The 12820-nt window shown below is 44.8% G+C and overlaps 1 long non-coding RNA gene across 8 annotated transcripts in view; it reads left to right on the forward strand.

Annotated features, from left to right (window-relative positions):
* Positions 1–12820, forward strand: part of LOC143443307 (uncharacterized) — a 106194-nt gene that overhangs the window by 11094 nt on the left and 82280 nt on the right. For 6 of the 8 annotated variants that reach the window (XR_013112156.1, XR_013112159.1, XR_013112160.1 and 3 more), the window contains exons 2-3: positions 8993–9073; positions 10464–10605. The exons of the other annotated variants lie outside the window; for them this stretch is intronic. This is a non-coding gene — a long non-coding RNA (uncharacterized LOC143443307). The remainder of the gene's footprint in view (positions 1–8992; positions 9074–10463; positions 10606–12820) is intronic. 8 annotated transcript variants of the gene reach the window in all.

A 12820-nucleotide genomic window follows, 5' to 3' on the forward strand; every position in this document is an offset into this window, starting at 1 on the left:
GGGAGGGAATGTCCAGGGATGGATACTGTGCAGGCCAAGATCTTCCTAACTTTCTGTCTCTCTACAGTTAATATGAGGGAGGTGAGGGAGGAAGTGATCCTCCATATTTTCATTGGTTGGTAAACTACTTGCAGCAGGTTGAGGGAGTGGAGCACAGACACCTACATAACTGTTTGTGCTTTGTGTGCTTTGTGTGTCTTTGTTCCCTCATTTTTATTTACCTTTATTGTGAACCATGTCTGTCTGTCTGTCTAGGGAATCTGGGTTAATGTTCCCCAGAGCATCACCCTTGCTCTCTGACCCTGATGGTCTATGTGCAGTGTTTACTTGGAAGTCTCAAAGGCCACACTGTGAACCGTTGGGCAATCCTGCTTTCTGTGAGACAACCTTGGTATCTGCTAGGAGAGATTTTTACCCAGCAGTGATAACATCAACTTCGTCTTCCTGTTCACTACAGCTAGCAATAAACACCCTTTCCCTTCTCACACTACAGCCAGCTTCCTCTGAGCGTTGTTGAAAGGTCTTGATGTTGGTCTCCGCTGCAGCCACATCTGCATCACCTGCTCTGGCAAGAATCCCCCAGCCCTGTTACATTCCCGTAGTAACTTTCCTGCTGCTCTTCCTCTACCTGCTTCTTGGTTCCAGCTGTCGTCATTGTCATTGGAATTGAGTCCACCCTGTTGCCCCTGCTACAACATCCCTGTTGCCACAGTCTTGCAGAAAAACCTCCCTTATGATTTCAGCCAGTGTTGGAATGGTTTTTAACACTGACGTTTGAGGAAGCACATGATCGTTTGTACAAACACCACACGCAATGTGATCACTGCCTGCTGTGAGTCCGGAGCTGACCTTTACCTTGACCTAATCAGGCAGCTGTCCAGGAAGTGCTTGCCTCCTGGTCATCATAAGGTAGAGACTTCTTCTACCACGTGCAGCTAGCATGATGTGCTGCCTCTCTCCAGGCAGTAGGGTCAAGTAACCAAGGATTGTAACTCCCAAAACTGTGATCGAGAATTAACCTTTCCTCTTTTTAAATTGTTTGTCTCGGACATTTTGTCATAGCTATGGAAAACTAACACAGTAAATTACTCTTAACACTTGAAAGCTGAAATGGAGTTGAGTCAGAAACTATCATTGTGTATTTCGAGTGGGGTGACACTGAAATCGATTTGGACAGGTCTATTCACTGGGCATTGTTGTATCAGAGAAAAAGAGACGTGGCAAAAGTCAGTTTCTATCCACCGAGTTCCCGAACATCCAAGCATCAAGTCTTTTTTTTTTTTTTTTTTTTTTCCCATAACCCTGTCCTCTTCTCCTTATGGGAAAGCATTTTTTTTTTTTTTTCTTTTTCTTGTCTAAGAAAGCTAGGACATGCCAGGTTAGAATTCCCCTTTTCAAGTGATGGGTGGATACACACACGGGTTAGTTCAAAAGCAAGAATCAAAGGGGCAGAATGTTTCTGCTGGGAAAAGAGTTAAGGCTTTGTGAATCATTTGTATTCTTAAATCATTGGCTCCTGGAAACTCAGGGTGGGAGTGCTGGGACCACAGTGGGTGGTCGGAGAGGCACTGTAAGGGTTAGTGGCAAGACTCAGTGCCTAGGATCACAATATAAGTGACACAAATTCTATAGGTGGCCCCCAAGGGAGAAGGGTAGGAATACAATAGATGTTTGAAAGACTCCTGTGGCTAATACTTCAACTGTTTTCTTCTCTGGCTTTTGAAGTAAACTCCAGGCTCTTTGTGGCTGTGTTTTATAGAGGAAGAAAAACTCAGAGAGTACTCTGTAGTTTTGGGAAGATGTAAACAAGAAATAGGTCCCTCACAGAGCCCCACCTGCAGAGGTAGCAAACCTGGGGACCTTATGGAAATAGACTAGAGGTTATGGTTTGAGCAAATGAAGAGTCACAGTCAGCTCAACTTCCTGCTGGTGCTGGGGCATAGCTGGCTCTGCCACTCAGTCAAGAGGGTTCAGTTTTGTTGGGATTTTCTTCAGTTAATGCAACTTTGGTTTAATGTCAGCTAGTCATTTAGTGAAGGCATTCAGATAAAGAACCACATCTTAGCTGCTCACAATGCCCTACACCTGTATTCCCGTTGCTTAGAAGACAGAAGCAAATGGATCAGAAGCTCATGGCCAACCTCAGCTACATGAAACCCAATCAATCAACCAACCAGTCAATCAACCAGTCAACCAAGAAATCAGATTTGTGGTTTAAAAAAAAATGTAAAGATTACAAATACAAACTAAAACATTTTACTTGAAGATAGTAATACACCGAACAAATAAAATTTACTCTGTGAATCAGAAATTTAAGTGTCAACTGTACTAGTAGGTTTCTGCTGGATGTAAAAATGCTTCCCGTTTCTTAACTAGTCAGGCAGCTCCATCCTTCCTCTTCTTTCTTTTCTTCAACTGATATAAGTTTGAACTCTAAGAAAACTGTGAAGCAACTTCATTTTGAACTCTTCTGTCTTGATAAAGTGCTAACATTCATAGGAAACTGATACCCAGCAGAAGACAGTCTCATATTATCTTTGCAGGAATGGTAATGTTCTCTTGTGAACCTATTATTTAATTGTTTATATTTCAACATGTTATTTATTTTATAGCTAAATGTTTCTGGGGTAGAAAAACTCGGGTCTAAACTGATCCAGGGGTCTTCAGGAGAAGCAGAGAAGCATCCATCCTGTAGTGATGGGCTGGCCTAGCTCAGGAGTGGCGGGGAGGCGAGAGACCACTTCGAGCAACAGAACGTGCGTTTGTGGTCTGCACCCAGGCTTAACGTCAAACACTGCACAAGCATACTCTGATTTCATCTATGGGTGGTGGTCTGAACGAAAATGGCCTACATAGGCTCACAGGGAGTAGCATTGTTAGGTGTGACCTTGTTGGAAGAAGTGTGTCACTGGGGTGGGCTTTGACACTGTGCAATGGGAGCTAGGTGGCTTTGCTGTCTCTGCTTTGCTGATGTTGTTGAGGCACATGTTTAGGTGAGAGCTAGGAGTGAATCTCAAGTAGCCCTCATAGCTTAAAACTGACCTCCATCATGATCCATCATTATGTTGAATGCTCCTGGAAGCTTGCTGGCTGTAAAGCCCTCTTCAGGAATATCCCTTTGTTCTTGCCCTTTTCTTGTTTTGTAGTGCTGAGGACTGAATTGGAGGGAGTCCCATCCCTCAGGAATTTCTTTCTTTTGTTAATATATTTATTGTTGTTGCTGCTGCTGGGGTGTGTGTGTGAGAGAGAGAGACAGAGAGACAGAGACATATAGACAGACAGACAGACAGACAGACACACACACACATATATATGGAGAGAGAGAGAGAGAGAGAGAGAGAGAGAGAGAGAGAGAGAGAGAGAATGAGAGTAGGTCAGAGGAAAACCATGTAGAGCTGGTTCTTTCCTACTACCTTTATAAAAGTTCTGGGAATAAAAAGTTGGCAAGTCTCTGTGGAAAAAGCCTTCAGCCATCTTGCAGGTCTTAGGAATTTCTTGGTACCAAGAATATAATCAAAAGAAGACAATATATATCAGTATGTGTGTGTGTGTGTGTGTGTGTGTGTGTGTTTCTTTAAGGTAAATATAAAAGTTAGAAACAGACAGGAAAAGGCAAAAAATTTTAATAAAACACTAATTACTTGGTAGCTCCTGTTCATGAAGTCACCAGATTTATATATGTGTTTTCTACTTCTTTATGCCTCCTGCCGGTGGCTTGTTATGATTATAATAGATTTGATTATTTGAATTATCAAAAGATTAAAAACCACAACCTTTCATTGTAAAGATCTAAACTGGCTTTGTTTCTGATCATTGACTCTGGTAACACTTCACACCGTAGAATAAGATAAACAGAGTGATGCAAAACACAATAATAATGCAGAATAGGAGAGCGTCAAATGGAATGATATAGACTAGAAGAAACGTCACAAGTTGGGCAGAGAAGTTGCTGTTATAGAACAGGACTGACAAAGCAGAAAGTGATCCCAAAGTAGACCAGTCAACTAAGCAGCTCTCATTAGGTGGAAACCGGAGACAGGTTGAGAACAGTAAGTGGTTAATGTCAGGTTACTGCTTGCTACTTCTTGGTAAGGATAAAAACAGAGAGAAAGGCCATTAAGCTGATGGAAGCCAGCTGCTTTCGGAGTTTCTTCTGGGTCTTGTGGCTGGAGAGTGGGGCTGAGGGAGAGACATCATGATTAGCATACACTAGAAGCCAACAGCAGCAGTGGACTGGAAATCCTGCTCCACCAAGGCTGATGTGTAACACAACATCCACCAAAAATGCCCGCCCTGTGCAAATGCTCCAGTCAGACCAGCAACAGTACCACTGAGTGTACAACCTTCTTTCCTGGTTCTGTGGCCCACATCCTATCCTAGAAGTATCCTCTTTTTAAATAAAATATGTCTGTTTTTACTTCCACCACATGTCCCTGGTCCAGTTCCTAGTTTCCAGACACAAGAACCTGGAAATCCCAGCAAATACCTTCCAGACTCCAGTATCCACCTCGAACCATCTCTGTTGATTCCCAAAGGCCAGATAACAACGTGGTTTTTAGCTTGGTGAGTGAAACTTCAGCTCAGAAGGCCTCATTGCTCTTAGGCTGGTCTTTTGGAGCCTGGTATAGGACTTCAGTCCAGAATATTGATGTCCTATAATTTCTATTGAACAACATCATCTACTATGATATTTCTGATTCCTGTACTGGTTACACGGGGAACACTATTCTGTTATTGGATTATTTCCCTGAATTGGATGGTTTAACTTCACACATGCCCATGCTACTTCAAGGGACAATGATGGGACAGAACCAATAGAAAACCATTGTTGTGTTTATTAAAAGATAAAGAAAGAAGGAATATTTGGGGGTGGGTGTGTAATCAGGTATGAGGGAACAGGGTACCTCTGAGGGCCCATGCTGAGGCATCCCTTACCCCTGAGGGACCAGCCACAGGATGGTGTAGTATAGAATAGAGTCTATTCAGGGCCTGGGGAGGGGAGTTAAGAGGGTAGTAGAGACAGAGAAAGGGAGAGAGAGAGAGAAAGAGAGAGAGAGAGAGAGAGAGAGAGAGAGAGAGAGAGAGAGAGAAGGAGAGAGAGAGAGAGAGTAGAGGAGTAGAGGTTGATCATAAGCATGCGGAGAGAGGGGGGAGGTGAATGGGGAGAGAAGGAGAGAAGGGGAAGGGGCAAGAGGATAGAGCAGGAGCAAGAAGAACAAGAGAAAGAGTGGAGGGGCAAGCAGCCCCTTTTATAGTCAGTCAGGCACACCCGGCTGTTGGCTAGGTAACTATGGGGTAGAGTTTAGACAAAATGCTAACAACCATGTCAGGGCAGACAGCATCACTAGCTATTGTTCTTTTCCTAGATTTTTGTTTGTTTGTTTGTTTGTTTAGCAATATCTTCAGTGGGCAATACACTCATTCAGGTATGTCAGTGTTACGTGGGCCAAGCACCGTGATTGCTTGCTAGACAGCCCCTGTGGTGTTCAGAGGCAAAGAAAGGAAATGATCTTCCTGTTGGGCTCTTCACAGGGAGCTGGCTGTCCACTTGTAAAGCTGTGCTTGGCATCCTTAGACTTCCAAGCTCACTAGAATGAAGGGGGTGTTTGACTTAAGCAGATCTGTTTCGGCAGCCGGGACAGGACAGCACATGCCTTTGTCAGGCAGGGGTCACACTCAGCCAGAGGCGATCTGCATTGGCTTCTCTACCTATTGATAAGATGGAACTCTTAGAGGGTAAGAGTGAGACCCCCCGAACAGTTCTTCCTCCTGCCCCGAGGATGATGTCCAGATCTAGCCTCCCTAAGGGTTCTGCCTCCTTCCGTTATCACGGACAAAACTTCCGGTTGTGCTGTTAGAAGAAGTTAGTGCAGCTTCAATGAGCACCTGAAGTTCCTGGCTGCCTTTTTAACCTCTGGATTTTATTTCTACAGCCAGCACAGGCTTCCAGCACTGGGAGTATCCCACGGCTGGTGCTGATAGAGAAGACGGAACCGCACTAAGTGTCTCCACGAAGGAGTCTCACCAGCTCCCCTTGGAATAGTTTATTTTGTTGAGTTGGGTGGTGGTGAAGGCAGCCTCTCACACTTTCATACACACTTCTGCAGGAGGGAAACAGCTGTTTGCTGGTAATGGGTACCACACAAAAGAGAGAAGGAAGGAATGTTGGGAGTAGGAGTCCAGGAGGTAGGAGCGAGGAGAGCTGTTGAAAAGAAGACAGGATGGTTCCTCAATTATTTAAAAAAAAAAAAATATCCAAAGAATTTGTCAACTCAGCATTTATTTAGCATGTGCTGTGTAGGGCAGGGATTCCAAACTTCCAGCTAATTAGGAGTTGAGGGGCTGTTTATTTAATGGTGTGAGTCCTCTTCCTCCCTCCCTTTAGAACTAACACATGCATTAAAAATGATACTCAAGGGAATTGAAATGTGCATAACTTTAAAATACTTTGCTTTATAAATTCAGAGTTGATCCATCCTTAAATAACCACAGTTCTCTCTAGGGACGGCATGGCTTAAAGAGGGTGGCTTGCCTTCAAAGCTTCATCATGACCTGGTGACTCAGCACTGGCCACCATCCCAGGAGTCCATTCCCACTGTGGGGAATCATCTTCCATTTCCAGGGAGTCCCCGGGAGACACCTTACAGACACACATACACACATATGCACACACATGCATGCACACAGACACACATGCAGACATACATGCACACACACAGACATACACACACACAGACATACACACAGACAGACATACACAGACAGACACACACAAACACACACACACAGACACACACACAGACACAGATACACACACAGACAGACACACACACAGACACAGACACATAGACACACACACAGACACACACATAGACACACACACAGACACACAGACACACAGACACACAGACACACAGAGACACACACACAGACACAGACACACAGACACACACATAGACACACACAGACACACATACACACAGAGACACACAGACATACACATACAGACACACATACAGACACACACAGAGACACACACACAGACACACACACAGACACACAGACACACAGACACACAGACACACACACACACTCCTACTGTAATTCTCAAGCCTGCTCTGTCTGAAATTATAGAAGATAGTTACTCCATGCGTATCACCTTTCCAACCTTTCTCTAGAGGGCCTTTGCTAGCTCTTGATCTAGATTGCAGTGGGAGTTAGGGTTCTCGCTTCTTGTTAGTTGAATTGGAATTCGCAGAATCAGAACAGTATCCAGTATCAGATGCCTTTACAGAGATGTGTCATTTTTTTTCTTAAAAAAAAAAAAAGTGAGCTGGAAAGATGGCCCAGTGGTTCAGAAAGTACTCACTGTTCTGGCAGAGAACCTAGATTCAGTTCCTAGAACTCACATGGCAAGTCACAACCTTCTCTAACTCCAGTTCTGAAGGAGCCAATATCCTCCTCTGACTTTCTTGGGCACCAGGCACACACTTGGTGCTTATACATACATGTTGGCAAAGAAAATACACAGAAAATAAAGCTAAATACATAAAGACTTGTGTTTTTGAGATCACCTAAAGCCTAAAGAAACTTAAACATTTGACCTGATAATAAGTATTGACACGAATTTCACCAAAATATTTCACAAAGAACAACTTAATTTCCTAAAAAATCGAAAAGAGACCAGTCTTGCCTGGAGAATACCCAAAACTGGTCAGCTGAATGATTGTGTGTCTTTCAAAGCAACCCAGTTTTGCAAAATGAGGCAAGTGGTTGTTTGAAAGATGTCACTGTTGGACCTGGGCAGTCTGGTTAAATGCCTGCTGGTGGATGTATTCTGTAAACTTTCCTCATGGAGCAAGGCAGGATACCCTTAGCCAACACTGACTTCACCTTGTCATATGGACATCTACTGTCCAAATGACTGGCTTTGAACATGGCCGCCCACCACCTGACTTGTTAGGTCTTCCTTACCTCAGGTCAAGGGTGAAGGTCAACCCCACGTTCAGATTACTAGGATCACTGAAATGCAATGTATTCACCTTTTATGAAGGTGCTGGCCCTGAGCCAAGACCGTCTGTGCTCATGGTTTCAATCTACCGTTTCTGAATGGACACTTGATTCTGAAAGTAATGGGATGTGGAAAGGGTAGAGCCTTGACAACGAACCACTGCATCTATCACTCGGAGTTGCTCTCCAGTTCTTTGCCCAAAGTAATACACTCCTAGGGAGAGGCTCATGACTAATTAATGTCTGACTAACCTGAGGATACAGGGTTCTGCCACTTTCTTCGATTTGGGGCATTCTGATAGCATCTCAGCCCCAGGACTCCGCCTAAGTGCCTGAAGCCTCAGCGGCAGTCAGCAACATTTTTCTCTCTCTCGGTCTACAACCTTGAACTGACTCCTAGATCTTCCTGAAGGCCTTTCTCTGTCTTATAGTCTTGGTCTAAGGAATGCAATCCATGACAGGAGCAAGCAGCCCATCGGTCCAGGAACAATGGGATCTTCACCTCAGATGCTGTGGTTAATACCAGCATCATCAGGAAGATGCCATTTGGATAAAACTTGAAGTCAGAAGAACTACTGTCTATGAATGGACACGTAATGCAAATGTTCTTACTGAGCATCCTAGATAGTGTTTCTTCTATTACTGTGATGAAACACCATGACAAAAGGCAAGTTGGGGAGGAAAGGGTTTATTTGGCTTACACTTCTACATCATTGTCCATCACTGAAGGAAGTCAGGACAGGAACTCAAGCAGAACTGGAGCTTGGAGGCAGAAGCTGATGCAGAGGCCCTAGAGGGGTGCTGCTTACTGGTTTGCTCATCATGGCTTACTCAGCCTGCTTTCTTTATGGACCTAGGACCACCAGCCTAAGGTAGCAACTTACAATGGACTGGGCCTTCCTCCTTCAATCACTAATTAAGAAAATACCTTACAGCTGGATCTTACAGAGGCATTTTCTCAAATGAGGCTTCTCCCTTTCAGATAACCCCAGCATGTGTCAAAGTGACATAAATCTAGTTACCACACTGAGTTTGCTTAATGGAAACACTGTAGCCTCACAAGGTAAGCTGTTCTGCATCACAGTCACAGCCCAGAGGTTCCCATTCTCCCCTAGAGATAAGGGGTGGGGACTGCAGGGAGGGAAGGTTAAAGCTGGTGTCTGGGAGAAATGATGCCTTAGACACCTCCCAGGGGAACTGAACTTAGCACCAATACACGGCAGCAGTTTCCACGACCAGATGCCTGGTATGCTATTTTGGGGCTTCTTTTCCCACTTGCATGAATTGATCACCATATCCAATGCTGAACCATCTAGGGAATGTGGCAGAGAAGGGCACACTATATCTACAGAAGTCTGAGGCTCCAAAACACCACAGCACAGCTAAATCCCCTGAGACCTGCAGACCCAGGAGGCCCTCAACCTTATGATTGGCATGCTGCTCCTCAGTTCCCTGAGACTCTGACTTGAGAATCCTTATTTAATTATTCAGGATGAGGGACAGCAAAAGAAGGCTGTAACCTAGAGCATTTACTTAACAAAGGAAGCAGGTGCATGTAGGCACGGTTCCTATGTAAAGCAATAAAACCTTTCTAGTAACTAATGAGCTAGCAATATGTAAGCACTAGCAGGGGCAATGATTAAAACTGTTAAGCGCACTTTTATTGGGTGATGGGTGAGAACGTCCCTCCTTTCACTGCAAGACCCAAGCACACTCAAGTAGAAGCTCTTCACTCATGACAATCTTCACACATGAGCTGGGTCTTACAGGACACATCTCAGACAAAATTCCTTTCATTCCACCTGACAGGCAAAGCAGTTCTGCAGGGAGCAGGAAGGTCCTGTCTGAGGCCTGCCAGGGATATTAGCCTCGGCCCTGGGGCTTAAGTCTGGTCCCTAGGCCAGTCCTGAGCAGAGAGAAGAAGAGGTGGAGAAAGAGGAATGTTGAGTGTTGGGAACAAATGAACCCACCCTGTTCTTATTCTAGCCTGGCTGTGGTTTTTCTTGGCTAGTTTGTCTGGTGTTCAGAGAAGAGAGCAGGAGGTCCCCAGCCCTTCTCAAATGGCCTAAGTGTCAGAGTCTTATTCTATAAAAATAAAATTAAAGCAATAAGCTCTCTTGTTGTAATGACAAATATGGGTAGGCACAGGGGGCTGCCTATGGAGTCTGTTCTTAATTGTGTTTAAATGACTACAACCTGTAATTGACTAATCCCACAATTATCAAATACACAGCTGGATGGCCTCTCCACCTTTAGAATTTCACCAAACTCTAAGTGTGCACCTATTAGCTGTGAACCCCCAATTCTGCTCTCCCATTCCCAGTAACCCAGTTGTTTTGTTTCAATCTCTGTGGACGTGATTCCTCAGGTCTCTTTCTTATAAGCAGAATCATAAAGCATTTGATCTTTAACAAAAAACCCTAGCATCTTTTTTCTTTTTCAATGTTTTCAAGGTACATCGCACTGTGACATAAGTCAGACTTTCTTCTTTTAGAAGGAATGATAGCCCAGGAAAGCATGTGTCACTGTTCATTAGTCTGCCTGTGGGCCCTTGAGTTGCTCCTTTGGACCAGCATTAATAGAGCTGCCAGGAAGGTAAGTTGCAAACACCTATAACAGCCTTACTTAATACTTTTGCAAGCCAACAAAGGACTCTGTAGAGTTTGTGAAGGTCTAAATTCTTTTTTTTTTAAGATTTATTTATTTATTTTATGCATATTGCTCTCTTCAGACACACCAGAAGAGGGCATCGGATCCCATTATAGATGGTTGTGAGCTACCATGTGGTTGCTGGGAATTGAACTCAGGACCTCTGGAAGAGCAGTTAGTGCTCTTGACTGCTGAGCCATCTCTCCAGCCCCTAACTTCTTTTTAAGAGCAGGTATATTTAAGGTTTTTTTCACTTGGACTTTCAAACTGTCATATTTTTGGTCATGGTGTGCTATGCAGTCTCTGAATGAATAAGGCATACATTTCACATGATGGTCAGGAGAATCAAGTTCATAACCAGGGAGAGAACCACGAGAAGAGGAAGGCATGGCCACCAACAGCCAGGCTTGGGATGTCCCAGACTGGCACCAGGAAGTCAAGAAGGGAGAAGCCATAACTCAGCATTGAGTGTGCAGAACACACCCACGAGGCTGTTTGAAAGTGAAGGAAGCCTGTAATTCCAGCCTCGTTGGCCTGAGCATCTCAGGGCTTGGGTTCTGGACTGATAAGGAGATAGTGTGAATGAGCGGTGATGAGTGCTAGCAGAATCAGCTTGACTTCTGCTTCCTCTCCCTGTTGCATAGTGACGCAGCTCAGACAGGAATGGGAAGCTTTACATAGAACCCGTGATGCGGCTGGGAACGGTTGTCTTCACAGTACAGTCTGCATGTTGGCCCAACCAGTATCATACACACTCATGTCTCTACCGGCAGAGTAGATACTCATAGTCAACAGCTATAGATACCTGGCATCTCTGTGGCCTGGGATCCAATACCAGGACCGGAATCAACTTGACACTGAAGCAACTGTCCTTTTCTTCTGCCTTTCTGTATGGCTTCCCATGTTACTTTCCCTTAAATATCTGCATTGCTGTGCATTCAACTCACGTCCTTATTTATTTTGACTATGACTCAGTATTGCTACAAACCCTACTAGAGGCCACCAAGTTCGTTGACCTTGACCAGTTGTATTGGTACCTCTCTGTTCAATATTTTGGAAGATGTGTTGATTGACAAGTTTTATTTGTTTGTTTTAGACAGACGCTCGATGTGTAGCTCAAGCTGGCTTTGAACTTGTGATGTTCTTTCCTTGGTCTCACATCGGTTGAGAATGCAGTCCCATTTCAGTGTGTAGGGCTTCTGGAAAGCTTGTGAATTGATTGCCCGATCTGAATCATCTTGCTGCAGGGGTGTGGGTGGGAGAGTCACGGGAAAGGTGGGAGGATGCTGGTGAGAATCCCGTGGAATGCTAGGTTCCCTTTTATACAGACTTCAGTGGGCAGTGGATAAAGCAGGGCTGGGACACCAACTGGAAGAAAGGGCAAACGGGCTGAGATGGAAGACAGCAGCCTCCTCCAACAGCTCACCTCCCCGGCTCTGCTCTGTTTTCACTCCTCCTTGTGCAATCCGTGGCCCTCTAGACATGACTCACTCAGTGGGGAGACTGTAAAACCTCCACAGAAGGCCTGCTTTGTGAGCGTGTTGTTCTTTTATGGAAGGGCCTTGGTTATATTGATTAATTAGCCAGCTAATTAACTCATCAACCTCCATATGTCTACTGAGTGCTGACTGTGTGCCAAGTGCCCTGCTTTGTCCCTTCACCGTGATGTACAGAGGCTGTTGAGCCTTGTGGACATGCGCCTATTTAAGTCGGGAACTTAGATGAGAGTCCCTAAGTGAGGAAAATCTACCCACCCTCCCAGGTACCATCCAGGAGCTCATCACGGCTACCTGTTACTACCTAAGCAGTCCTGAGTGCTAGGACTGCTTTTTTCCCCCATTGTAGGTTTAGATGGAAGCTTCAGGAGGGTAGATAGCTTGCCTATCAAGTCAGCAAGACAGCCGGGAAGGATGCCCTCCCAGATGGTCATTACTAAGTCATGTGATTCTGCATACCCTAAGCTGCCTTAAACAGAGGCATTAACTCTTCTCAGTGTTCCTTCCTACATAGCCCTTTTCAAAGCTGTTCACAGAGGCAGGCACAAAGGTGACACTGGAAGAGACCAGACAGTGTAGACAGATCTAACCCGGAAAGCGGTGTAACCCAGATGTAGCCATCTGACAACGAGCTAAAGAGAACACTGTTCTGATGAGTGATCTTT

Source organism: Arvicanthis niloticus, chromosome 8 (assembly GCF_011762505.2).
Source record: "Arvicanthis niloticus isolate mArvNil1 chromosome 8, mArvNil1.pat.X, whole genome shotgun sequence".
NCBI classification, from domain to species: Eukaryota; Metazoa; Chordata; class Mammalia; order Rodentia; family Muridae; genus Arvicanthis; species Arvicanthis niloticus.